General features: G+C 42.0%; 1 pseudogene; it reads left to right on the forward strand.

Moving 5' to 3' along the window:
• Positions 1 to 3,102: 3,102 nt before the first annotated feature.
• Positions 3,103 to 11,414, forward strand: LOC147342112 (pregnancy-associated glycoprotein 1-like; annotated as a pseudogene).
• The last annotated feature ends 15,049 nt before the right edge of the window (positions 11,415 to 26,463 follow it).

A 26,463-nucleotide genomic window follows, 5' to 3' on the forward strand; every position in this document is an offset into this window, starting at 1 on the left:
GTCGGTCTCTTTGCAACACCCTGGGCTGTAGCATGCCAGGCTTCCCTATCCATCAGCAACTCCTGGAGCTTACTCAAGCTCATGTCCATCGACTTGGTGATGCCATCCAACCATCTCATCCTGTCTTCCCCTTCTCATCCTGCCTTCAATCTTTCCTGACATCAGGGTCTTTTCTAATGAGTCAGTTCTTCCCATCAGGTGGGCAAATAATTGGAGCTTCAGCTTCGGCATCAGTCCTTCCAGTGAATATTCATGACTGATTTTTTTAGGATGGACTGGTTTGATCTCCTTGCAGTACAAGGGACTCTCAAGAGTCTTCTCCAACACATTTCAAAGGGTGTATATTTGTGTCATTTTTCAGTGATGTAATATTCCTCCTGTTGGGATTTAACCACCAGAACTGAATTTAAACAAACATGAAAAATGAGGATTAAGTCACAGTGCCCCATCTAAACACCCCTGGCAAAAGAAGAGGCTCCTGTTGTATTCAAGGGACAGGCATGGATAGATCTCATGCAGGAATAGGCCCTGAGAGTCCTGGATGAGTCATTAAACACGATTGTCTTTACTTTGGCTGCCACAGTTGTTTTGTCTTCTTGAATTGGGAAGACATTTCAAAATTTGTTTTTGTATGTTTGGTTTGGCAGACAAAATTTTTCATGACATAGACCCTATGGGAAAAGTATATCAGAAATATATCCATTATCTTCAGCAGTTAAATTTTGTTGGTTTGTATGTCCCTGATGATCTTTCTTTATAAGTAGAAAGGAAACGCACATGTTCAGTATGCATTCAGTCTCTTTGTAAATCAACCAACATGAATTAAATTCCTCTCTGTCACCACTACACTCCCAACTCTAGGCAGGAAATAAAAACCTGCAGGGACTGAAGACTGATTCTAGCGCATTGCTGTAGAGATTTTGTTCGCACTGTTTTTTGGTAAAAAATTAGTTGCTAACATTAAAATCAGTAGATTGTACATGAATATCCAAACTGCCGATTCTCTTGAAAATATGGTCGACTGACCTGCTTTCTAGCATGGGTGAAGTGGAGGAAAGGCTACTCCCAGTGGTAAGGCCTGTGCGGCCCAGTGTTCAACATGGCCACCTCCTCCTAGTATCATATCTCCTGCGTCCTGGGGCCATGAGTTTGTGGGAACTAGACTGCTAGCTTTCTTAAGATAAAGACTACTTTTGTCTTCATCAACTTTGACTTTGAAGCCTTTAATCCAGAACCTAGCACACAGTTCTTCCTTGTATGTTTGTTGGATGCTATAAAATATCTTGTGGATGCATATGACATTTCTTCCAATACTGAAAGCATGCAACTGAAGTGCTTCTCTGCCCTAAATCTTTGATGCAGACTGGCATCATAGGTGCCCCTGATGTCTGCCATTAGACCCACTACCTAAAGCCAGTTGTATGTCCCTGGGCTGTCCCTGAAGTCTTCACTTTGCCATTTGACAACTTATCCTCCTAGCAATCTCTTCTCCAATGAAGATAGCAATGCATATCTCATGAAGTGGCTATGAAGATGACATGAAACCACAAATGTCAAGCATGTCCCTTAGTATCCATTTTCATGATGTTCTTAGCAGTTTTTTTCTCCAAGTAGTCAGGGTTCTCCATCTTCTTAGATGTCCATGCAGATTAGTTTGATTTTCCAGCCAAACTTCAAGGAAAAGATTACAGTTCAATTTTCTGTATTCTGTGAAGCTTCAAAGTCCACTCACCAAGGACACTGATGAAGGTAAAGATTTTATCAAGACCTTTGTGTTTATTAAGACCTATTATTGGCCTAACAAGCTAAACTAGGGCATGTCAGAGCATATATAACTAGCGGCTCCCGGTCACCACTACATGCTAAGAATCTGTATTTCCCTGAGTACTTGGATCCAGCAAAGAAGCATGAATTGGCTTGAGCTCCTCAGCTGGTGGCCTTTTCAGATTGCAGAGTCATTTAATTATGGAGACTGTATGCCACATCATCTTCCTTTCTGTGATTTTTCTTTTCATCTGATTATTCTTCTATTCATCAGGTTTAGAACAGAATGGAATATTTCCCTGACAATCTTAAAGTTCAACCCTTACTTAATGATAAGTACCTTGTTATAGGAACTGTGGGACCCAAGGTTCTTGGTGTAGATTTTCATAGTTGCGTAACTCTGGAGTCCAGTCATGTCATGACCTATTGAAATTGGAACTCCTTGCAATTGCTCAGTGCACAGTCAGTGCAGATGTAGGTGTGGTCCTGTGGAATAGCACTTTTCTCCCTTTTATTTAGAATGTCCTCTTTGTTCCCTCTCTAATTCAGTGTGTATATGTCTATGTCTGCATCTCTGTATCACTATCATTTATCTCTCCATCCCTTTGGAAGTCTCTGTAAATGCATTTCTCTCTGTATTGTTTTCTTTTAATTTTTCAATTGACTCATCCTTCCTTCTCAAGCTTCTACATTTCCCTAACTTGTTCCCTATCTCCTGGATTCTTCTTTCAACTATCTCATCTCTTTCAACTTGGAGAAAAATTGAGAGATCTACTTATACATTGTTTTATATCTGGCAAGCAGTGTGACCACAGACAATTCACAAACCTCTTGCATTTCAAATTCCTCCCTTGTAAAAGAGGATAGGCATCCCCCTTCTACTTCCTTCCCTGAGCTTCTATGAGAAGGATACAGTGGGGGTGGCAGCAGCAGTGCTAGTGGCTGTCATTGTTGAGACTTCCTATTTATCAGGCACATTATATCCATCACTTCACTATCCCCACAATATCCTATTTAGAGGGTTTGAACCATTGTATTCACCATTTTACTGAAGGGGAGACTGAGACTCCACATGGTCATATGGCTTACCCAACATTACAGAACAGAATCTTTATTCAAATGTATGTCGTATGTCTTTCCAATGGAATATGCTGAAAATTCTTATAATGAGGTGACTCATAAAAATGATTAGAAAATACACAGTGCCATTACAATGACAGTTATAGCTTAACACTGACAGGTAATTGTAGCATCTTCTTTGTTTTCTTTGTCAAATGTTCTGTGAAAGAATACCTCTAAGGAAAGTGAACCCATGAGAAATATCTTCAGTGAAAAAAAATGCTGAACAATTTCCTCAAGGAACATGCTTACACACTGTCTCAGATTTCTTCTCGTGGCTCAAATACAAATATTCACCCCCTGAGGAACATCATGGATGTGAGTGTTTTGGGAGGATGGTGCTCCACAGCGCCCCCTGGTGCTCTAGCCTACCAATGGGGCTCATCTGGAGATGCCATGTGGGATTTTGGGGCTGGGGCTCCTGCCGGAGGCAGAAACACTGGGCAAAAGGGGCCCCACACAGAGGAGAAGACACTATCATCCTCAACTCTTGTCTTGGTGACTGGGCCCCGAAATTACCATGTGGCAGGTAAGCATCCATTTCTGTGTCAAAGATGTGTTATTAGCTTGAGGGAGATTGTTCCTTCTGAGCAGAAGGCAATGACAACCCAATACAGTCCTTTTGCCTGGAAAAACCCAAGGACAGAGCGGCCTGGTAGGCTGCAGTCCATGGGGTCGCTAAGAGTCGGACATGACTGAGTGACTTCGATTTCACTTTTCACTACCTGAATTGGAGAAGCAAATTGCAAGCCACTCCAGTGTTCTTGCCTGGAGAATCCCAGGGACGGTGGAGCCTGGTGGGCTGCTGTCTATGGGGTTGCACAGAATCGGACATGACTGAAGCAACTTAGCAGCAGCAGCAGCAGTTCCTTCTGAACTAAGGGAGTGAACTAGTTACAGATGAAGAGTGAACCATCTCTGATCAGAAGATAGAACCTGCCAGTGCCAGCCGGCAAAGTCGATCAGGTCCCAAGAATGTGCACAGTGCAGCTGAGAAGGAAAACTACAGCAAAAGAATTCTACAACAAAGATGGGGTTGAGAGGTTCAGACACGTCTCCACAAAGGGAAGCAGTCTGACCACGACTTTATTCAGCATCTTATATTTATACAGGAGGGCGTGAGAAAGACAAGACAGTTAACTTTTTTCTTGGTTGACCTATACATCTTACAAACAGTTACAAGAAAGCTTGAGAGCATGGGAATGGCACCCTGTTATTATTTCTTACACCAGATAACATTTTCCTGTGCGTGAGAAGTTTGCACAGAACTCCAGGTGTCTGCAGTAAATAATCGCCTAATCTCTGGGGTGGCGGGACAGAGAGCTATGTTTGCAAGCAAACCCTCAAGGACTGAGGCAGCTCCCAGAGCTGTGTCCTTCAGACAAAGGACCCCGTTCTCATGGGCAGCTCCCCGCAAGAACCAACTGCAAAGCAATTGTGAATAACCAGGCAGAGGAATTCAGTTTCCACAGGTGCAAGAACCAGAACAGTAAAAAGTTACTGAACCCGTATTCTGTGTAAGGCCATAAGAATCTCACACAGTGGTTACTGTTTTTTGATTAGAAAAAGGGCTTATTTTGTCTTCAAGAATGCCCATGCCAGTCTGAGAGATAGGCAAAGAGTAAATACATGTCAAATTAAAAGGTCAACTGTGTCCTGTTGATTGGATGTGGTCTGAGTTTGGAGGGAGTGGCTGGGGTTGATCAAGAAGGACCTCCTGCAGAAAGGGGTCATAAGGCTGGGTTGAAGAGACTACGGAGTTTCTCAAATGAAGGCACCAGGACATCCCTGGGTGTCCAACGGTCCTGAAGACCCAGTGGTTATGTCTATGGGCTTCTCATGCAGGAGGTACCACTTCAATGCCTGGTCATAGAATCAATATCCTACCTACAATGTAGCATAGGAAAAAAAAAAAAAAAATCAAATGCAAGCACCTGTGTGATCAAAGGCTGTGAGCTTCACAGTGGTTGGAAAGTGATCTCAAGAGATATATAGAACCCAGAGGGAGCCATCAGTGTGGGAATAGAGGGTAGCCAGTTCTACACTAAACCACTCCCTCCTTCTCCCTGTAGATGCAATATAAGGGTAACATCACCATTGGAACACCCGCTCAGGAATTCCAGGTTATCTATGACTCAGGCTCATCTGACTTGTAGGTGCCCTCCCTCTTGGCCCAGTCCAGCCTGTTGCGAGTACAGACACCCCCTACCCAGACCATCCTTCACTTGCCCTGCTGCCCTGTTTCCACCCTTGGCACCTGATGACACTCATCTCTTGTGTCTGCAGCTACACAAATTAGGTTTAGACATTACAAGTCTTCCACCTTCCGGCCTACCCAAAAGACCTTCAGCGTTGCCTATGGATCTGGGAGCATGAATGGATTTCTTGCTTATGACACTGTTTGTGTAATGTGTAAAAAGAAGCTGAATCAGGAATGGCTATGGAGTGACTGACCCCTGCTTGCAAAACAGATACAGGACCATCTGGCAGGACCCTTCCTAGCCTTACTCCCATAGATATCAGCCATCTTAGCCACAGGATCATCTCCCTGGGGAGGCAGTGCCTGTGGTGACACATGAGCAAACAGATAGCTAACCCAGAGAGTGGCTTGAGGTGTGGACTTGCAGCTCCTCTGCCCATGAGCAGTTGAAGGTTCATTTTTCTTGGAGTGAGAAGAGGGGAAAAAAAGCACCCACCTTTATATTCACAGACTGTTCCAGGCACTTTCAGGTAATAATTGCTTTAATCCTGCAACAACCCCACACAGCAGGTAGTCTGTTTAGCTCATGAGACATATGAGGAAACTGAGGTGCAGACAGCAAGGGCCTTGCTGAGGTCACACATGTGGTAAATGGTGGAGCTGGGTTGGCTTTTCAGGATGGAAGTTTCTGTAAGGTGTTTAGGGACAGGATAAAACTGAACTGGGGACCCTGGGGGCAGTCAAGGGCTTCAGGTATCCATAATGGGAAACTGGAGGCCAGAGATGTCAAGGGGCCTGATAAATGAGTTCTCTCTCTAGGGTGCCTTTGAGAGTCTCATAAAACGTATGGCCTGCCTTCCCAAAGTACTTGAGTAGTTCCCCTCTCTCTCTCATACACACTCACACAAATACACCCATATCCCCAAAAGTGAATTTCCCAGGCAGTAGTTTCATAGATCCCTGCCAGCACGATTGTGTTTTTGGCTTCTGTCTTCCTGGACAGATGCAGAATCCACAGAATCTTACAGATAATTCAGTCCATTCCTGTCATTAGGTCATAGTGATGCCAGAGAAGGCTACCTTGCTCTCGACTCATTTTGTCCACAAGGAAGCACCAATGGATCCTGGCCTGACTCTTGGTTGTCCCACCTGGAAAGAAGCCACAAGGCCAATTTGACTGACGTGGGGGGTGTTTTTCAGAGGGGAAGATGTTTTAACATTCACAGCCTCTCACAGATGGAACCCAAATTCCCCTCCCAGCTTGGTCTAACCGTCTGAGGTCCACAAAAGTCAGAGCCCAGCCTCAATTCTTCTCTGAGAATTTAATGGCAATGCACCCCAGTCCAGTCCTAGCCCCACTTCACATATCTGTAAGTGGGAACACTCTTCTCTCCCACAGATTGGGGACCTTGTAAGTACTGATCAGCTGTTCAGTCCAAGCATTGTGGAATATGGTTGTGAGGGTGCACCTTTTGATGGTGTCTTGGGCTTGAAGTACCCCAACATATCTGTCTTTAGAGCTATCCCCATCTTTGACAACCTGAAGAATCAAGGTGCCATTTCTGAGCCTGTTTTTGCCTTCTACTTGAGCAAGTAAGTTTGAGATGGACAATACTTTTCTCCAAATTAGCTTTTAGATGCTTTCAGTTGCACGAAAATTATAGAACACATGATAAAGAATAATCCTGAGAGATAATCTAACCCAGGATAAATATAGCCCCAGGGCTGTACCTGGCTTCACCACTGGCTTTTATAAATAACTTTTTGGAGCACAACGCTGCTCCTGGTCTCAAAACCAGTAACCTGGTCTAGAGGGGTGAGTGAGGAGGAAGACTAGTGGAAGGCAACAGGAAACAAGTTAGAGGAAAAAGCAATATGATTTGCTTATGAATTTGATAAGGAAGGAAAGAGAAAGATGGTGGATATCTTTCCTTTCTCATTAGCATTCCACTGGGAGCCGAGGACCAGCTACCCAATTTGCAGGAGCTAGGGAAAATGAAAGTGTGGGACACAAAACAAGCATGTGGGACCCCTTGTTCAAGAATTATGAGGCATTTCAAGACAGGGAGAGCAGAAGTGGGGTCCCTTCTGAGTGTGGAGCCCTTTGAACAGTAGAGGCCAGTGGAGCCAACTCTGGGTGATCTGAACCCACACCCTTAGAACTCCCAGGCTTTGATTTTCCTGAAAAAAGGACAAGCTGGACAAGGGGAAAGCCAAAACACTTCAGCACCGTGTCCTCTGAGTGTGTCTGAGCACTCAGGTCGCAGGAGGTAAGGCATCTTCAGAAGTTATAGTGGGTGGAGCCCAGCAAGGTGACTCAGCTTCTAACCTCCTCTGTGCCACTCATTAGCCAGTAACAGACCTTGGTCTGGATCTTAATCACTTCTAGGCTCGATTTCTGCAGCTGTTCATGGGGACTTATTAGGGCCTTGATGGGTGGATCAGCACAGCTCTAAGACAGTGCTATTGTTACTGTCCTCCAAGGATCCCTCCCTTCTCTTCTCTCTACACATGCTGGGAAAAAGGCAGTGTAGTGATGTTTGTGGGGTGGATAAATCCTACTACCAGGGAGTGCTCAACTGGGTACCATCGATCCACGCAGGTGACTGGAGTATACATATGGACTGGTAACCTCTCCCTCTGAAGGTCAGCCCAAGTGATGCTGCTGCTATTGTACATGGACACAGACAGACACACAAAAATACATTCTCAGACACATAGTCACACAGACATATACACCACCCTCAACAACATAGACAGGCACACAGACACATAGAAACACACAAGCAGGCACACAAAAACACACAGACACATATAAACATGCATAGCTAGTCAGAGACACACAAGCACTCACAGAGACACATACAAACACACATACAAACACATATACAAACTAAAACACAAGCAGATAGATATACAAACAACCCATGGGTTCATAATCCCCAGGCATTCTGACCAGGGCTCTGACATGGGTCCTAAAACGGTCTGGAGAGGTCTGTGCAGCTGGGAAGGATTGCACTCACTGCACTGTGAGGCGTGGAGCATGGTTAGAGGACTCTACAGTGTGGTGAACAGAGGATCACGGAGAATTTCTCCACCCTGAGCAGAGGTATAAGATGACCAACTGTCCGGGGCTACCTGGGACATAGGAAGTTCTCAGTACAGATAAATGTCTGTTTAAAAACAGGGAAAGTCCTGAGCAAATGTGGAGAACTGATCTCTAAGGGAGAAACTACTGAGCAGTGTAGAGAGATTTGCTGAAGTCATAAGATGTGAAAACAAATAATAAAAAAGACATCCCATGTTCATGGGCACACAGTGGGGCAGGGGTTATAACAGAGAATCAGGAAGGTGGGATCCAGGAGTGACCTGAGGACAAGAGGCATAATTGATAGGATTCTGTGTGATACCCTCAGACAAAAGCTGACCCGTCTTTTGGAGTTTCTGTGGACTAGTCATGTATTTCCTAGCCAGAGTCTCAGGGTCTGAGCTGGTTGTAGGACCAGTGCTGGCAGACACCCTCTCCCAGAGGAGCCCCTCTCTCCTATCACTATGAGAATCTGCTGCCCCAGTGAATCTCTATCTTCACTCTGCGATTGACCCATTATTTGTTTCCCACCAGAAACAGCTCTCTGGATGTTTCTCATTCATTATTTTCACAGTCTTCATTCACTCACTCAACAGACAAGCCTTGGGCATCCACTGTGTGCAGGCACTTTAGGGAGGCAATGAGAATAAAACTTGCCCTCACATCTAAGAAGGCAGATGCACAGGAAATGAAATACACACATAGTGAATTGGACTTTGGTACATGCTAGACATGAGGAAGTGTCTACAGAGACTGTCAAGAAAGGAGACTGATAAACCCAGGGGAAACACTTCCCTAAAACCATGACAATTAATCTGGAATCTGGAAGATGAGAAGAAATTTGCTAGTCAAAGGGGAGGGGGCTCCTCTAGGAAGGAAGACCAGCTTGTGTCAAGGTGGAAAAGAGCCTGCTGTATTCAAGTACTGTATTTAAGAATGTCAAGGAAGGTGCCATGTCGAGAGCAAAGGAAAAGAAGGCAAGCGACAAAGGGCTGTTTAGAAGACAGTCGGGAAGGGGGCAGCTCTGGGGAGACTCAGAGTGACCTTGATCCCTGCTATTCATACTGTCTAGCAGCATCTCCATGAAAAGAAAGGTTATTGCTTGTTCTGGCGGCTACGAGGCCCTTGTGAATACCAGGACATCACTGATCCTTGGCCCAAGAAGACTGGTCAATAACATCCAGAAGCGCATCGGTGCCACGCCACGGGGTTCTGAGGTGAAGATCATGCCCCACGGTCACTCCCAGTCTCCACACACAAGAAGGATCTCCAGGGCCAATCTCTCTGCCTCTGTCTCTAACAGCACTACGTTTCATGTTTTGCAGTCAATATCCTGTCCTCTATTATCTTCACCATTGATGGCATTAACTACCCAGTCCCAGCTCAACCTACATCCTCAAGGTGAGGGGAGAACCCTGAGGGGTGGTTCTCAAATAGGAACTTGCAGGAACCCTTGGGCTGCTGTGGGGAGGAGGCTGCACTCTGCACTCCATCTATCACTATTGCAGATGCTGAGCCCTGGGGCTGGCCAGAGCCTCCCACAAAACAAACCACTTGAGAGTAAAGGGCCGTCTGGGACACTGATCATCCTGAAATAAATGTGGAGACACCACGCCATGCTGGCATGGTGGGAGTCACAAGGAGAGGGGAATGCTCAGGTCCTCAGTCCTCAAAGAGCTTAAATTCAATCTGAATCCTCAGATGGATGAACATGGAAAGTCAGCTCTAGCAGTCCTTGAAATATGTCATGTGACAAGGAGAATGGCTGGGGATAGTCCCAGTGTGCTGTCCCACCATAGGGATTAACAGTCTCCCTTCCCTTCTTGCAGTTTTCCTGGCTTGGATGATAAATTACATGGTCACCTTAGTTCTCAGATGCATCTTCCCCTAGCTCTGGTTGGGTGCACCCTTTGTGAGTCAGGCTACCTGACCTGTCTGTGGGGAGGCTGGATCCCAATGTGAATAAAGGGTTCACAGTGACTGCTCAGCCCTGGCACAGGGTGGAGGATTCATGTCAGCTCCCTAGGGGAGGTCAGAGCTGGCTGATGGGCTCAAAGAACTTTGAGGTAGGGAGGGAATTTCAGGAATTCTAAAACTGTAAACTCATGGAGCCATATGGAGGGTTGCTTGGTTCTAGGCAAAACTGCACTGGATTCCATGCAAATGGCATCCCAAGGTGCTCTGCACTGGGGAACTGGGGACTTACTCAAAGTGATGAGGGCTACAGACTGACCAGTGGAGATGGGGAACCAGAGTATGTTACCCAACCAAGCCTGGAGTGGCCAAAGAGGGTGAGTGTGGGCTGAAGGAGGCTTCCTAGAGTACCTGAGTTAAGTCTTCAAGAAACTTTTGTGGGCAGTGCTGTATCTAAGATGGATAACCAACAACGAGTTACTGTGTAGCACAGGGAACTCCGCTTATTTATATAACAACCTGTATGGGAGGGGTATTTTGGGGACCAGGATTCATGGATACATATGTTTGAGACCATATACTGTCCACCTGAAACTCAGAATATTGTTAAACAGCTATACTCCAATACAAAATAAAGTTTTTTAATAAAGTATGAATTGTGGGGATGCAGGAGGAGAAGCAGCATTCTCCGCAGAGAAAAAAATGAGCAGGAATCAGAAGGAAAGAAACAGGGAGAAAGAAGAACTATGGACACTCTTTTTGTTTTCTAAAATTTTTATTGAAGTGTGGCTAACCTTCAGTGTTGTGTTAGTTCTGCTGCACTGCAATTTGACTCAGTTATACACATAGAGAAATATATATTCTTTTTCTTATTCCTTTTCATGTGGTTTATGACTGGATAGTTAATATATTTCCTTATGATCTTCAGTAGGACTTTGTTGTTTATCATTCCTCTGTATCCCCAACTCCCAGTCCTCCCATCCCCCACACCCTACCTCATGGCAAATTCATGTCTTGGCCCTTTTTGGTTGTGGATGAACTCTCATATCCCCTGCTAATGAGAAAATCCCTTGACACTTACCAAAAGAGGGAAATAAAACCAAGAATTGTGCTGGGTCTGTATATTTGTGGGAGTCACAGATAAGGGCTCAGGCTGACTGGTGTGTGTCAGCCTCCCCCAGAATTCTAGAGGCCACTGCTATACTACCTTTATAGGGAACAGAGTGAGGACATCTAGAGAGACCTGGATCCTGGGTGATGTCTTCCTGAGGCTGTATTTCTGTCTTTGATTGAGGAAATGACAGGATTGGCCTGGCACAGGCAGTATAAATTCTTGGTGTGGTTCAGGAACCAGTAAGGCGGCTCCGAGCAAACAGTAAATCACACTTAGGGTACTCCTGCCCAGAATGCTGGTGAACTGTATTTGGTGGTCTGCACACTCTGTTCTCAATAAAGATTAAAGTGTTTCACTCGTAATGGGGGTGAAAAAATCCAATGTCTCTGTTTCTGTCTGGGAGTTGTACTATGATGGAGAAGGATCTAGAACAAAGTCTGAATCACAGTTGAGAGGAGCCCACCTCCAACTGGCTTCAAGGAAAGGGGAGACTCATTGAAATGATTCTGGGAATCCAGGACACAAGACTCAGAGCAAATACAAAGATCTCAGTGACTGGACACAAGAAATCAGAAGTCATCAGTTCTCTATTTCACACCTTCGCTCTTTCCCACCCCTTTTCTCTGATGGTCTTAGCCTGAAAACTTTCTTCCTTAAGGCATCTACACTTAGAGAGGGAGTCCAAGCTACCCACCCAAGGGTTTTACATCCTGAAGGCATCTCCAATAAGGAAAGAAAAGATTGAAGACCTCAGAGATCGAGGGTGTTCTCTGAATGACCCACCTCAGATCACATGTACAGTCCTAGATCAGCCATTCTGGCAGGGCCATAGGGTCCTATGTTTGGCTTTACATGGTCTTGTGGCCCTGACCCAGCAGCACACATGATTGTCAATTTCCTCCAGAACTACATGACTGAAGCTTGGGAGAGGCAGCCCTAAAGATAATGCCTGGTGGGTGGTCTAGGCCACGGAAAAGTTTGTGATGACCCATCAACTCCACCACATCCTCATTCAGAGGAATTATAAGAGGCAATGAAATAGACTATCTTCATCCCATCTTATATGTACTTATCACTGGGCTTCTCCTCAGGGGAGTTTGGGTGAGGTACTTCATGGAGAGCTGGTTCCCTTTTGTCCCACACCCATTCACCAGCTCTCTGCCACATATGCCTGCTCTGTCCTTTCCAGTCTTACTTGGTAAGTGGTGGTCCCAGTGGATCCCTGAGCCAACCCCTCTTCCAGGGCCCATAATGTCCCTTCCTTGGCCACCATGCTGCTGGGGAGAATGCAATGCATGTGTCGAGAGACATAGGGTACACAAAGCCCTCAGCCTTTCTGAGCTTCTCCATGGGTGGGGCTACAAACTGTTTGATTGGAGCTGCCATGGTTAGGCACTTTTGCAGTGGAAGCATCCATTCTTTCCACCTGGAGGCCCTTAGTAGATGCCTCAGCTGAGACAGCAGGAATCAGAGGTTGATTTCCTTTCAGATTAACTGGTTTGATCTTGTTGTATATGGGACCCTCAAGAATCTTCTCAAGCACCACAGTTCAAAAGCTCAATTCTTTGACATTCACCATTTCTTATGGTCCAGATAACACATCTGTATCTGATTACTGGAAAAACCATATCTTTGACACTACAGAACCCTGTAGCAAAGTGAGTCTCTGCTTTTTAATACACTGTGCAGATTTTTCATAGCCTTTCTTCCTTCCAATGAGCAAGTGTGTTTTAATTTTGTGGCTGCAGTCAAGGTCCACAGTTGTTTTGGAGCCCAAGAAAATAAAATCTGCCACTGTTTCCACTGCTCCCTCATCTATATGCCATAAAGTGCTGGGACTGGATGCCATGAATGTTGAGTGTCTTTCTGTGAATAGTTATTTGAATGTTGAGTTTAAGCTGTGATTTTTTTTTTTTTTTTTCATCTCCTCTCCTCATCAAGAAGCTCTTTAGCTCTTTTTTTGCTTTTTGCTATTAGGGCAGGGTCATATTCATATCTATGGATGTTGATACTTCTCCCAGCAATCTTTATTCCAGGTTGGGATTTATTCAGGCCAGCATATTGAATGATGTATCCTACATATAAGTTAAATAATCAAGTGACAATGTATACCTTGTCATTCTCCTTTCCCAGTTTTAAATCTTTCAGTTGTTCCATGTCTGATTCTAACTGCTGCTTTTTGACCTACATAAGAGACTTGTTAGGAGAAAGGTAAAGTGATCTTCAACTCCCATTTCTTTAAGAATTTTCTACAGTTTGTTGTGGTCTACGCAGTGAAAGGCTTTAGCATAGTCAGTGAAGCAGTTGGAAATGTTTTTCTGGGATTCCCTTATTTCTCCATGATAAAATGGATGTTGGTAATTAGATCTCTGGTTCCTCAAACCAGTTTGTATATCTGGAAATTCTCAGTTCATGTACTGTTGAAACTTAGCTTGGAGGATTTTGAACATTACCTTGCTAGCAAGTGAGATGAGCACAATGACATGATAGGTTGAACATTATTTGGAATTGCCTTTCGTTTGGATTGGAATGAAAACTGATCTTTTCCAGCACTGTGGCCACTGCTGAGTTTTCCAAATTTGCTGACATATTGAATGCAGCATATTTACATCCTCATTCTTTAGAAATTTTAAACAGCTCAGCTGGAATTTCATCACCTTCCCTTTCTTTTCTTGTAGTGATGCTTCCTAAAGCCCACTTGACTTCATACTCCAGTATCTGGCTTTATGTGAGTGAGCACAGCATCATCCGTATCCTGCTCATTATGGTGATTTTTGTATAGTTCTTCTGTGCTTTCTTGCCACCTCTTCTTAATCTCATCTGCTTCTGTTAGGTCCTTGACTTTTCTGTCCTTTATTGTGCCCATCTTTGCATGAAGTGTTCCTCTGGTATCTCCACTTTTCTTGAAGAGATCTATACTCTTTACAATTCTATTGTTTTCCTCTAATTCTTGTACTATTTACTTATGAAGACTTTCTTATTTCTCCTTGCTATTCTCTGGAAGTCTGCATTAATTGGGTATATCTTTCCCTTTCTCCTTTGCCTTTCACTTCTCTTATTTTCTCAGCTATTTTTAAGGCCTCCTCAGGCAGCCACCTTGCCTTATCACCTTTGTTTTATTTGAGGATGATTTTGGATGACCACCTCCCGTACAATGTTACAAACCTCCATCCATATTTGTTCAGTCTAACAGACCTAATCCCTTGAATCTATTTTTCATCTCCACTATATAATCATAAGGGATTTGATTTAGGTCGTAGCTGAATGTTCTAGTGGTTTTCCTTACTTTCTTCAATTTAAACGTGAATATTGTTTACTTATGCCTAAGCATTGCTTCCAGATCACCATCCACCACTCCGAGTGGGTGTGGAGCAAAAACACACAATTTTAGGACAGTAACCCTGGGTTTGTGCTTGGCTTTTCACATGCTTAGCTGTGTGAGCTTGATCAAGTCTCTTAACCTCAGTTTTCTCATCTGGAAAATGGGCACCATGATGATTATTACACCTTCTAGATTGCATGTGTGCCTGCTGAGAACAAGTGGCCCTGAGAGGGCTTTCTGGGTTCCTGAGTCTGGAACAAATATGAATTATTCTGCCACCTGGGGAGAAGGAAATCATCTGTTTAGAGGTTATGGCTGCCATCCACAAGGCTAAATATTGACCTGTTTCTGAACCCTGATCCAGAACTCTGACTGAGCCTATGCTTCTGTTTTCTGGGCTTACATAAGAGTTAATGATTACTGTCTCAGATTACTCCCTTCCTCAGCCTTACCAGTCAGCCTTTTCTTGTCAACTGCTTCTCCCCTGAAATCACACTGCAAGGAAAGTTGTAAAAACTCTTGCTCTCTTGTGAGTTTACCACATCTCCAGCGTAGCAAGAAGTAGCTGTTATGGCTACTTTTCATAGCAACAACTATGGCAACCTGTACAGTCCAATCTCAGCCTGTTAAGTGAATCTTTCCCCATTTGGCCCCTCATGTTTAAATTACCTATAGTTGCCTTTGTAATCATCCTATGCTTGCTGTTTAATGTCAAAATATGTGTGGACCTGATGGAGTTTTCTTTCCCAAGCATAATTTCAACCATGCAATTAAGTAACCAAACATTTAGTCATCTAACTACACACAGGAACTGACAAAATCAAACCACCAATCATGCATTTCTTGCTTGCCCCAAAACACCATTGAACTGATCTACTGAAACAATGTGATACATTGGCATGCACACTCCAAAAGAGACACTTTTTCTCTGGATTTGTTTTCCACCTAGTGCAGAATGTCTGCCATAAGCCTGGCCTTCCAGCAGGTGGTCACCTAACTTTTGCAGACTCAGCCCACTCCAGATTCCTTCCACATCCCTCAGTAAAATCTAGAGAACAGACTCAGTCAAAGTTCTCACTCCTGCAGAAAGAAGTATTTTTAGGTTGTTTTTTTTTGTTTTTGTTTTTTTTTTTTTTTTTTTTAGCAAACAATATTTGGTAACACATTCAAAATCTTGTGCTCCTTGCCTTGGATTCAAGGACCTGTACCAGAGGATGGGAAGCCTCCCCTTCTACCTAAATCTTACACCACTCCCACCAGGGCCACAGGCTTGACTGGACCCCAAAGACTTCTGCCTGCTCCCTGATGTCCTCTGTACATCAGTTCAGTTAAGTCTCTCAGTCATGTCCAACTCTTTTCTATATCATGTGGTGCAATATGCCAGGTTTCTCTGTCCAGCTCCCTGGGCTTGCTCAGACTCATGTTTATCAGGTTGGTGATGCCACCAAACAATTGCATCTTTTGTCTTCCTTTTTGCTTTTTGTCTTTAATCTTTCCCTTCATCAGAGTCTTTTCTAATGAGTCAGTTATTCCCATCAATTGGCCAAAGTATTGGAGGTTCAGCTTCAGCATTGGTCCTTCCAGTGAATATTCAGGACTTATTTCCTTTAGCATGGACTGGTTGAATCTCCTTGCAGTCCACGGGATTCTCAAGAGTCTTATCCAATACTACAGTTTAAAAGCATCAATTCTTTGGTACTCAGCTTTCTTTATGGTCCAACTCTCACATCCACTCACGATTTCTGGTAAAACCATAGCTTTGACTATACAGACCTTTGCTGGTAAAGTAATGTCTCTGCTTTTTAGTATGCTGCATGGTTTTTCATAGCTTTTCTTCCAAGGACCTAGCATCTTTTTTTTTTTTTCACAAATGTGGTCACTATCCACAGTGATTTTGGAGCCCAGGAAAATAAAGCCTGTCACTGTTTTCATTGTTTTTCCAGGTATTTGCCATGAAGTCAGGGAACTGGATGCCATGATCTTCACTTATTGATCTGTACATACCACATCAAGACCATCCCAAAGAAAAAGAAGTGCAAAAAGGCTAAATGGTTGCCTGAGGAGGCCTTACAAATAACTTAGAAAAGAAGAGAAGCAAAAGGCAAAGGAGAAAAGAAAGACATATCCATCTGAATGCAGATTTCCAAAGAATAGCAAGAAGAGATTTTAAAAAAAGCCTTCCTAAGTGATCAGTGCAAAGAAATAGAGGAAAACATTAGAATGGTAAAAACCAGAGATCTCTTCAAGAAAATTAGAGATATGGAGGGAATGTTTCAGGCAAAGATGGGCACAATAAAAGAGAGACATGGGATGGACCTAACAGAAGCAGAATATATTAAGAAGAGGTTGAAAGAATACATAGAAGAACTGGACAAATAGATATTAATGACCAGGATAACCATGATGGTGTGATCACTCACCTAGAGCTAGACAATCCTGAAATGCGAAGTCAAAGGCATCTTCAGAAGCATCACTAAGAGCAAATCTAATGGGTGTGATGGCATTGCAGTAGAGCTATATCAGATCCTAAAAGATGATGTTGTTAAAGTGCTGCACTCAATATGCCAGCACATGTGGAAAACTCAGCAGTGACCACAGGACTGGAAAGGTCGTTTTCATTGCAGTCCTTATAAAAGGTGATTTTAAAGAATGTTCAACTACCACACAGTTGCCCTCATCTCACATGCTACCAGAGTAATTTCTCCAAGCAAATCTTCAACGATACATGAACTGTGAAATTCCGTATGTTCAACCTGGATTTAGAAAAGACAGAGGAACCAGAGATCAAATTGTCAACATTAGTTGGATGATAGAAAAAGCAAGAGGATTCTAGAAAAACACCTACTTCTGCTTTACTGACCATGGAAAAGCCTTTGACTATGTGGAGTACAACAAACTGTAGAAAACGTACAGAGATGGGAATAGCAGACTACCTTACCTGCCTTCTGAGAAATCTGTATGCAGGCCAAGAAACAACAGTTAGAACTGAACACGGAACAACAGACTGGTTCCAATTCGGGAAAGGAGTACGTAAAGGCTGTATATTGTCACCTTGCTTATATAAATGGTATGCAGAGTACATCATGAGAAATGCCCAACTAGATGAAGTACAAGCTGGAATCAAGACTTCTGGGAGAAATATCAGTAACTTCAGATATGCAGAAGGCAACACGCTCACTGCAGAAATTGAAGAGGAACTAAAGAGCCTCTTGATGAAAGTGAAAGAGGAGAGTGAAACATCTGGTTTAAACTTCACATTCAGAAAATGAAGATCATGACATTTGGTCCCATCACTTCATGGCAAATAGATGGTGAAACAATGGAAACAGTGAGAGACTTTATTTTTGGGGGCTCCAAAATCACTGCAGATGATGACTGCAGCCATGAAACTAAAAGATGCTTGGTCGTTTGAAGAAAAACTATGACAAACCTACACAATTTTTTTTTTTAAATTAGAGACATTACTTTGCTGAAAAAGTTCAGTATAATCAAAGCTATGATTTTTCCAGTTGTCATGTATGAATGTGACAGTTGCACCATAAAGAATGGTGAGTGATGTACAATTCATGGCTTTGAACTGTGGCGTTGGACAAGACTCTTAAGTGTCCCTTGGACTGCAAGGAGATCCACCCAATCATCCTAAAGGAAATCAATCCTGAATATTCATTGGAAGGACAGATGTTGAAATTGAACCTCCAATACTTTGGCCAATTGATGTGAAGAACTGACTCATTAGAAAAGACCTTGTTCCTGGGAAAGATTGAAGGCAGGAGAAAAAGAGGATGATGGAGGATGAGACGGTTGGATGGAATCACCAACTCGATGGACATGAGTTTGCCCAAGCTCCAAGAATTGGTGAAGAACAGCAAGCCCTGGCGTGCTGCAGTCCATGGGGTTTCAAAGAGTCGGACATGACTGAGCGACTCAACTTAACTGAACATATCACATAGCAAATACTATTTGTAATGGGCATGTTCCTCCAGCAAGACTGGGGGCTCCCTAAGGCCCCAACATATATCCCCAATCATTCAAGTTTGCACCCATGCACAGAAGTCAGTGCCTAGCATTCACAAGGCATTCAGTGAGTTCTGATTGCAGGGGGACCTCCATTTTAGTCAACATAAAGGAGTAAAGGACAAATTTATCCTCCTGTCTCAAATAACTCCAAAGTAGAAAAGACAAATGAAAGAGCATTGTTTTATATCAAATATCTGGCAGCAGAGAATGGATTCCTGAGGCGGGGAGTAAACAAGGAGAGTTCTTCAATTGCCCCAACTCTAGAAATAGTTTCCAGCACATACATGGAAGGTGTACCTAGGCGGAGACAGACAGTCTCCCTGAGAAGAGAGATTTATGACTCTATATAGTTAGAGTTCACAGGAGAGAGCTACATACAGATAACTGTAGGAAGGTACAGGTGATACCCTTCCAGTTTTCTGCAGAGAGTTGATACTACTAGTCTGAATTATAGGGAAAAATCCTTCAGTCTCAAATTGCACAAGTCTATGCAATTTGTGGGTGGTGTCCCCATCCACCAGCATGGAAATTACTCATTTTTAAAACATAAATTTATTTATTTTAATTGGAGGCTAATTACTTTACAATATTGTATTGGTTTTGCCATACATTGACATGAATCCACCACGGGTGTACACGTGTTTCTCATCCTGAACCCCCCTCCCACCTCCCTCCCTACACCATCCCTCTGGGTCATTCCAGTGCACCAGCCCCAAGCATCCTGTATCATGCAATGAACCTGGACTGCTGATTCATTTCACATATGATAATATGCAGGTTTCAATGCCATTCTCCCCAATCATCCCACCCTCTCCCTCTCCCACAGAGTCCAAAAGACTGTTCTATACATCTGTGTCTCTTTTGCTGTCTTGCATACAGGGTTATTGTTACCATCTTTCTAAATATCGTATATATATGCATTAGTATACTGTATTGGTGTTTTTTCTTTCTGGCTTGCTTCACTCTGTATGAAACTTCACCCAGTTTCATCCACCTCATTAGAACGGATTCAAATATATTCTTTTTAATGGCTGAGTAATACTCCATTGTGTATATGTACCACAGCTTTCTTATCCATTCATCTGCTGATGGACATCTAGGTTGCTTCCATGTCCTGGTATAAACAGCTGCGATGAATATTGGGGTAAACATGTCTCTTTCAATTCTAGTTTCCTCAGTGTGTATGCCCAGCAGTGGGATTGCTGGGTCACAAGGCAGTTCTATTTCCAGTTTTTTAAAGAATCTCCACACTGTTCCCCAGAGTGGGTGTACTAGTTTGCATTCCCACCAACAGTGTAAGAGGGTTCCCTTTTCTCCACACCCTCTCCAGCATTTACTGCTTGTAGACTTTTGGATAGCAGCCATTCTGACTGGCGTGAAATGGTACCTCATTGTGGTTTGGATTTGCATTTTTCTGATAATGAGTGATGTTGAGCATCTTTTCATGTGTTTGTTAGATTCAATGCAACCCCTATCAAGCTACCAATGGTATTTTTCACAGAACTAGACCAAATAATTTCACAATTTGTATGGAAATAAAATAAACCTCGAATAGCCAAAGCAATCTTGAGAAAGAAGAATGGAACTGGAGGAATCAACCTGCCTGACTTCAGGCTCTACTACAAAGCCATAGTCATCAAGACAGTATCGTACTTGCACAAAGCAGAAATATAGATCAATGGAACAAAATAGAAAGGCAAGAGATAAATCCACACACCTATGGACACCTTATCTTTGACAAAGGAGGCAAGAATATACAATGGAGAAAAGACAATCTCTTTAACAAGTGGTGCTGGGAAAACTGGTCAACCACTTGTAAAAGAATGAAACTAGAACACTTCCTAACACCATATACAAAAATAAACTCAAAATGGATTAAAGACCTAAACGTACAACCAGAAACTATAAAACACCTAGAGGAGAATATAGGCAAAACACTCTCTGACATAAATCACAGCAGGATCCTCTATGATCCACCTCCCAGAATATTGGAAATAAAAGCAAAAATAAGCAAATGGGACAAAATTAAAAGCTTCTTCACAATAAAGGAAACTATAAGCAAGGTGAAAGGACAGCCTTCAGAATTGGAGAAAATAATAAAAACTGATTCAACTGAAAACTATTCTCAAAAATATACAAGCAACTCGTGCAGCTCAATTACAGAAAAATAGACGACCCAATAAAAAAATGGGCCAAAGAACTAAACAGACATTTCTCCAATGAAGATATACAGATGGCTAACGAACACGTGTCTCTTTCAATTCTGGTTTCCTCGGTGTGTATGCCCAGCAGTGGGATTGCTGGGTCATATGGCAGCTCAGTTTCCCGTTTTTTAAGGAATCTCCACACTGTTCTCCAGAGTGGGTGTACTAGTTTGCATTCCCACCAACAGTGTAAGAGGGTTTCCTTTTTCCCACACCCTCTCCAGCATTTATTGTTTGCAGACTTTTGGATAGCAACCTTTCTGACTGGCGTGAAATGGTACCTCATTGTGGTTTTGATTTGCATTTCTCTGATAATGAGTGATGTTGAGCATCTTTTCATGTGTTTGTTAGCCATCTGTATGTCTTCTTTGGAGAAATGTCTGTTTAGTTCTTTGGTCCATTTTTTGAGTGGGTCATTTATTTTCCTGGAATTGAGCTGCAGGAGTTCCTTGTATATTTTTGAGATTAATTGTGAGATGCTTCATTTGCTATTATTTTCTCCCATTCTGAAGGCTGTATTTTCACCTGCTTATAGTTTCCTTTGTTGTGAAGAAGCTTTTAATTTTGATTAGGTACCTTTTGTTTTCTTTTTGCTTTTATTTCCAATATTCTGAGAGGTGGGTCATAGAGGATCCTGCTGTGATTTATGTCAGAGAGTGTTTTGCCTATGTTCTCCTCTAGGTGTTTTATAGTTTCTGGTTGTACATTTAGGTCTTTAATCCATTTTGAGTTTATTTCTGTGTATGTTCTAGTTTCATTCTTTTACAAGTGGTTGACCAGTTTTCCCAGCACCACTTGTTAAAGAGATTGTCTTTTCTCCATTGTATATCCTTGCCTCCTTTGTCAAAGATAAGGTGTCCATAGAGGCATGGATTTATCTCTGGGCTTTCCATTTTGTTCCAATGATTTATATTTCTGTCTTTGTGACAGTACCATACTTTCTTGATGGCTGTGGCTTTGTAGTAGAGCCTGAAGTCAGGCAGGTTGATTCCTCTAGTTCCATTCTTCTTTCTCAAGATTGCTTTGGCTATTCGAGGTTTATTTTATTTCCATACAAATTGTGAAATTATTTGTTCTACCTCTGTGAAAAATACCGCTGGTAGCTTGATAGGGATTGCATTCAATCTATAAATTGTTTTGAGTAGTATACTCATTTTCACTATATTGATATTTCCAATCCACAAACACAGTATATTTCTCCATCTATTAGTGTCCTCTTTGATTTCTTTCACCCGTGTTTTATAGTTTTATATATATATAGGTCTTTAGGTTCTTTTGGTAGATATAGTCCTAAGTATTTTATTCTTTCATTGCAATGGTGAATGGAATTGTTTCCTTAATTTCTCTTTCTGTTTTCTCATTATTAGTGTATAGGAATGCAAGGGATTTCTGTGTGTTGATTTTATTTCCTGCAACATTACTATATTCATTGATTGGCTCTAGTAATTTTATGGTGGAGTCTTTAGGGTTTTCTATGTAGAGGATCATGTCATCTGCAAATAGTGAGAGTTTTACTTCTTTTCCAATTTGGATTCCTTTTATTTCTTTTTCTGTTCTGGTTGCTGTGGCTAATACTTCCCAAACTATGTTGAATAGTAGTGGTGAGAATTAGCACCCTTGTCTTTTTCCTGACTTTAGGGGAAATGCTTTCAATTTTTCACCATTGAGGATAATGTTGGCTGTGGGTTTGTCATATATAGCTTTGATTATGTTGAGGTATGTTCCTTCTATTCCTGCTTTCTGGATAGTTTTAATCATAAATGGATGTTGAATTTTGTCAAAGGCTTTCTCTGCATCTATTGAGATAATCATATGGCTTTTATTTTTCAATTTTTAATATGATGTATTACATTTATTGATTTGCGGATATTGAAGAATCCTTGCATTCCTGGAATAAAACCCACTTGGTCATGATGTATGATCTTTTTAATGTGTTGTTGGAGTCTGATTGGTAGCATTTTGTTAAGGATTTTTGCATCTATGTTCATCAGTGATATTGGCCTGTAGTTTTCTTTTCTTTTCTTTTTTTGTGGCATCTTTGTCAGGTGTTGGTATTAAGGTGATGGTGGCTTCATAGAATGAGTTTGACAGTTTACCTTCCTCTGCAATTTTCTGGAAGAGTTTGAGTAGGATAGGTGTTAGCGCTTCTCTAATTTTTTTTTTTTTACATTTTATTTTTTAACTTTACAATATTGTATTGGTTTTGCCATATATCAAAATGAGTCCACCACAGGTATACATGTGTTCCCCATCCCGAACCCTCCTCCCTCCCCATACCATCCCTCTGGGTCGTCCCAGTGTAGTAGAATTCAGCTATGAAACCGTCTGGTCCTGAGCTTTTGTTTGCTGGAAGATTTCAGATTACAGTTTCAATTTCTGTGCTTGTGATGGGTCTATTAAGATCTTCTATTTCTTCCTGGTTCAGTTTTGGAAAGTTGTACTTTTCTAAGAATTTGTCCATTTCTTCCAAGTTGTCCATTTTATTGGCATATAATTGCTGATAGTAGTCTCTTATAATCCTTTGTATTTCTGTGTTGTCTGTTGTGATCTCTCCATTTTCATTTCTAATTTTATTGATTTGATTTTTCTCCCTTTGTTTCTTGATGAGACTGCCAATGGTTTGTCTATTTTATTTATCCTCTCAAAGAACCAGCTTTTGGCTTTCTTGATTTTTGCTATGCTCTCTCTTGTTTCTTTTGCATTTATTTCTGCCTGAATTTTGACATTTCTTTCCTTCTACTAACACTGGAGTTCTTCATTTCTTCCTTTTCTAGTTACTTTAGGTGTAGAGTTAGGTTATTTATTCGACTTTTTTCTTGTTTCTTGAGGTATGCCTGTATTGCTATGAACCTTCCCCTTAGCACTGCTTTTACAGCGTCCCACTGGGTTTGGGTTGTTTTGTTTTCATTTTTATTCGTTTCTATGCATATTTTGATTTTTTAAAAATTTCTTCTGTGCTTTGTTGCTTATGCATCAGCATGTTGTTCAGCCTCCATATGTTGGAATTTTTAATAGTTTTCCTTCTGTGACTAAGATCTAATTTTACTGCATTGTGGTCAGAAAAGATGCTGGGAATGATGTCAATTTTTTTTTCTTTTTCATTTACCAAGGCTAGATTTGTGGCCCAGATGTGATCTATCATGGAGAAGGTTCCATGTGCACTTGAGAAAAAGGTGAAATTCATTGTTTTGAGGTGAAATGTCCTATAGATATCAATTAGGTCTAACTGGTCTATTGTATCATTTAAAGTTTGTGTTTCCTTGTTAATTTTCTGTTTAGTTCATCTAGCCATAGATGTGAATAGGGTATTAAAGTCTCCCATTATTATTGTGTTATTGTTAATTACCCCTTTCATACTTGTTAGCATTTGTCTTACATATTGTGGTGCTCTTATGTTGGATGCATTTATATTTATAATTGTTATATCATCTTCTTGGATTGATATTTTGATCATTATGTAGTGTCCTTCTTTGTCTCTATTCACAGCCTTTTTTTTTTTAAGTTTATTTCATCTGATATGAGGATTGCTACTCCTGCTTTCTTTTGGTTTCTATTTGCATGGAATATCTTTTTCCAGCCCTTCACTTTCAGTCTGTATGTGTCCCTTGTTTTGAGGTGGGTCTCTTGTAGACAACATATATAGGGGTTTTGTTTTTGGATCCATTCAGCCAGTTTTTGTCTTTTGTCTGGGGCATTCAACCCATTTACATTTAAGGTAATTACTGTTAAGTATGATCCTGTTGTCATTTACTTTATTGTTTTGGGTTCGAGTTTATACACCATTTAAAGTTTATACACCATTTAAGTTTCTATGTTTCCTATCTAGAGAAGATCCTTTGGCATTTGTTGGAGAGCTGGTTTGGTGGTGCTGAATTCTCTCAGCTTTTGCTTGTCTGTAAAGCTTTTGATTTCTCCTTCATATTTGAATGAGATCCTTGCTGGGTACAGTAATCTGGGCTGTAGGTTTTTTTTCTTTCATCACTTTAAGTATGCCCTGCCATTCCCTCCTGGCCTGAAGAGTTTCTATTCAAAGATCAGCTGTCATCCTTATGGGAATTCCCTTGTGTTCTATTTGTTGTTTTTCCCTTGCTGCTTTTAATATTTGTTCTTTGTTAATTTGATTAATATGTGTCTTGGGGTGTTTCACCTCGGTTTTATCCTGTGTTGGACTCTCTGGGTTTCTTGGACTTGTGTGATTATTTCCTTCCCCAATTTAGGGAAGTTTTCAACTATTATCTCAAGTATTTTCTCATGGTCTTTTTTTTCTGTCTTCTTCTTCTGGGGCTCGTATGATTCAAATGTTGGGGCGTTTAACATTGTCCCAGAGGTCTCTGAGATTGTCCCATTTCTTTTAATTCGTTTTTTCCCCCTCTCTGTTTCATTTACTTCTACCATTCTATCTTCTACCTCACTTATCCTATCTTCTGACTCCATTATCTACTGTTGGTTCCCTCCAGATTGTTTTTGATCTCATTTATTGCATTATTCATTATATATTGACTTTTTTTTTTATTTCTTCCAAGTCCTTGTTAAACCTTTCTTGCATCTTCTCAATCCTTGTCTCCAGGCTATTTGTCTGTAATTCCTTTTTGTTTTCAAGATTTTGGATCATTTTCACGATCATTATTTGGAATACTTTATTAGGTAGATTCCCTATCTCTTCCTCTTTTGTTTGGTTTGGTGGACATTTATTCTGCTCCTTTACCTGCTGGGTGTTTCTCTGCCTCTTCATCTTCTTTATATTGCTGTGTTTTGGGTCGCCTTTCCATATTCCGGTAGTTTGTGGAGTTCTCTTTATTGTGGAGTTTCCTCATGGTGGGTGGGGTTGGATGGGTGGCTTGTGAAGGTTTCCTGGTTAGGGGACCTTGTGTCAGTGTTCTGGGGGGTGGAGCTGGATTTCTTCTCTCTGAAGTGCAATGAAGTGTCCCGTAATGAGTTATGAGACGTCAGTGGGTTTGGAGTGACTTTGGGCAGCCTGAATATTGAAGCTCAGGGCTATGTTCCTGTGTTGCTGGAGAATTTGTGTGGTATGTCTTGCTCTAGAACTTGTTGGTCCTTGGGTGGTGCTTGGTTTCAGTGTAAGTATGGAGGCATTTAATGAGCTCCTATTGATTAATGTTCCCTGGAGTCAGGAGTTCTCTGTTATTCTCAGGATTTGGACTTAAGCCTCCTGCCTTTGATTTTCAGTCTTATTCTTACAGTAGCTTCAAGACTTCTCCATCTATACAGCATCAGTGACAAAACATCTAGGTTAAAGATGAAAAGTTTCTCTACAGTGAGGGACACTCAGAGATTTTCACAGAGTTACCTGGAGAAGAAAAGAGGGATGAAGGAGATAGAAGTGACCAGGAGTAGAAGATGGGGAATCAAAAGGGGAGAGCGCAAGCTAGCCAGTAATCACTTCCCTATGTGCTCTGTGCAGTCTGGATCCTTCAGAGATGTTCACAGAGTTACACAGAGAAGAGAAGAGAGAGGAAGGAGACAGAGGTGGCCAGGGGGATAAAGGGGGGAATCAAACAGAGAGAGACAGTTCCAGCCAGTAATCAGTTCCCTAAGTGCTCTCCACAGTCCGGAACACACAAAGACATTCACAGAATTGGGCAGAGAAGGGGGAGCGAGGAGATAGAGGCCACCTGGTGGAGAAAAAGGATATCCAAAGGGGGAAAGAGCAATCAGGTCAGTGATCTCGCTCCCACGTAAAAATGGCTACTGAAGAGTGGG

The sequence above is a fragment of the Bos grunniens genome, chromosome 29 (assembly GCF_055505025.1).
Source record: "Bos grunniens cultivar Pamir isolate PY7600 chromosome 29, Bosgru_T2T1.0, whole genome shotgun sequence".
Classification (NCBI taxonomy): Eukaryota; Metazoa; Chordata; class Mammalia; order Artiodactyla; family Bovidae; genus Bos; species Bos grunniens.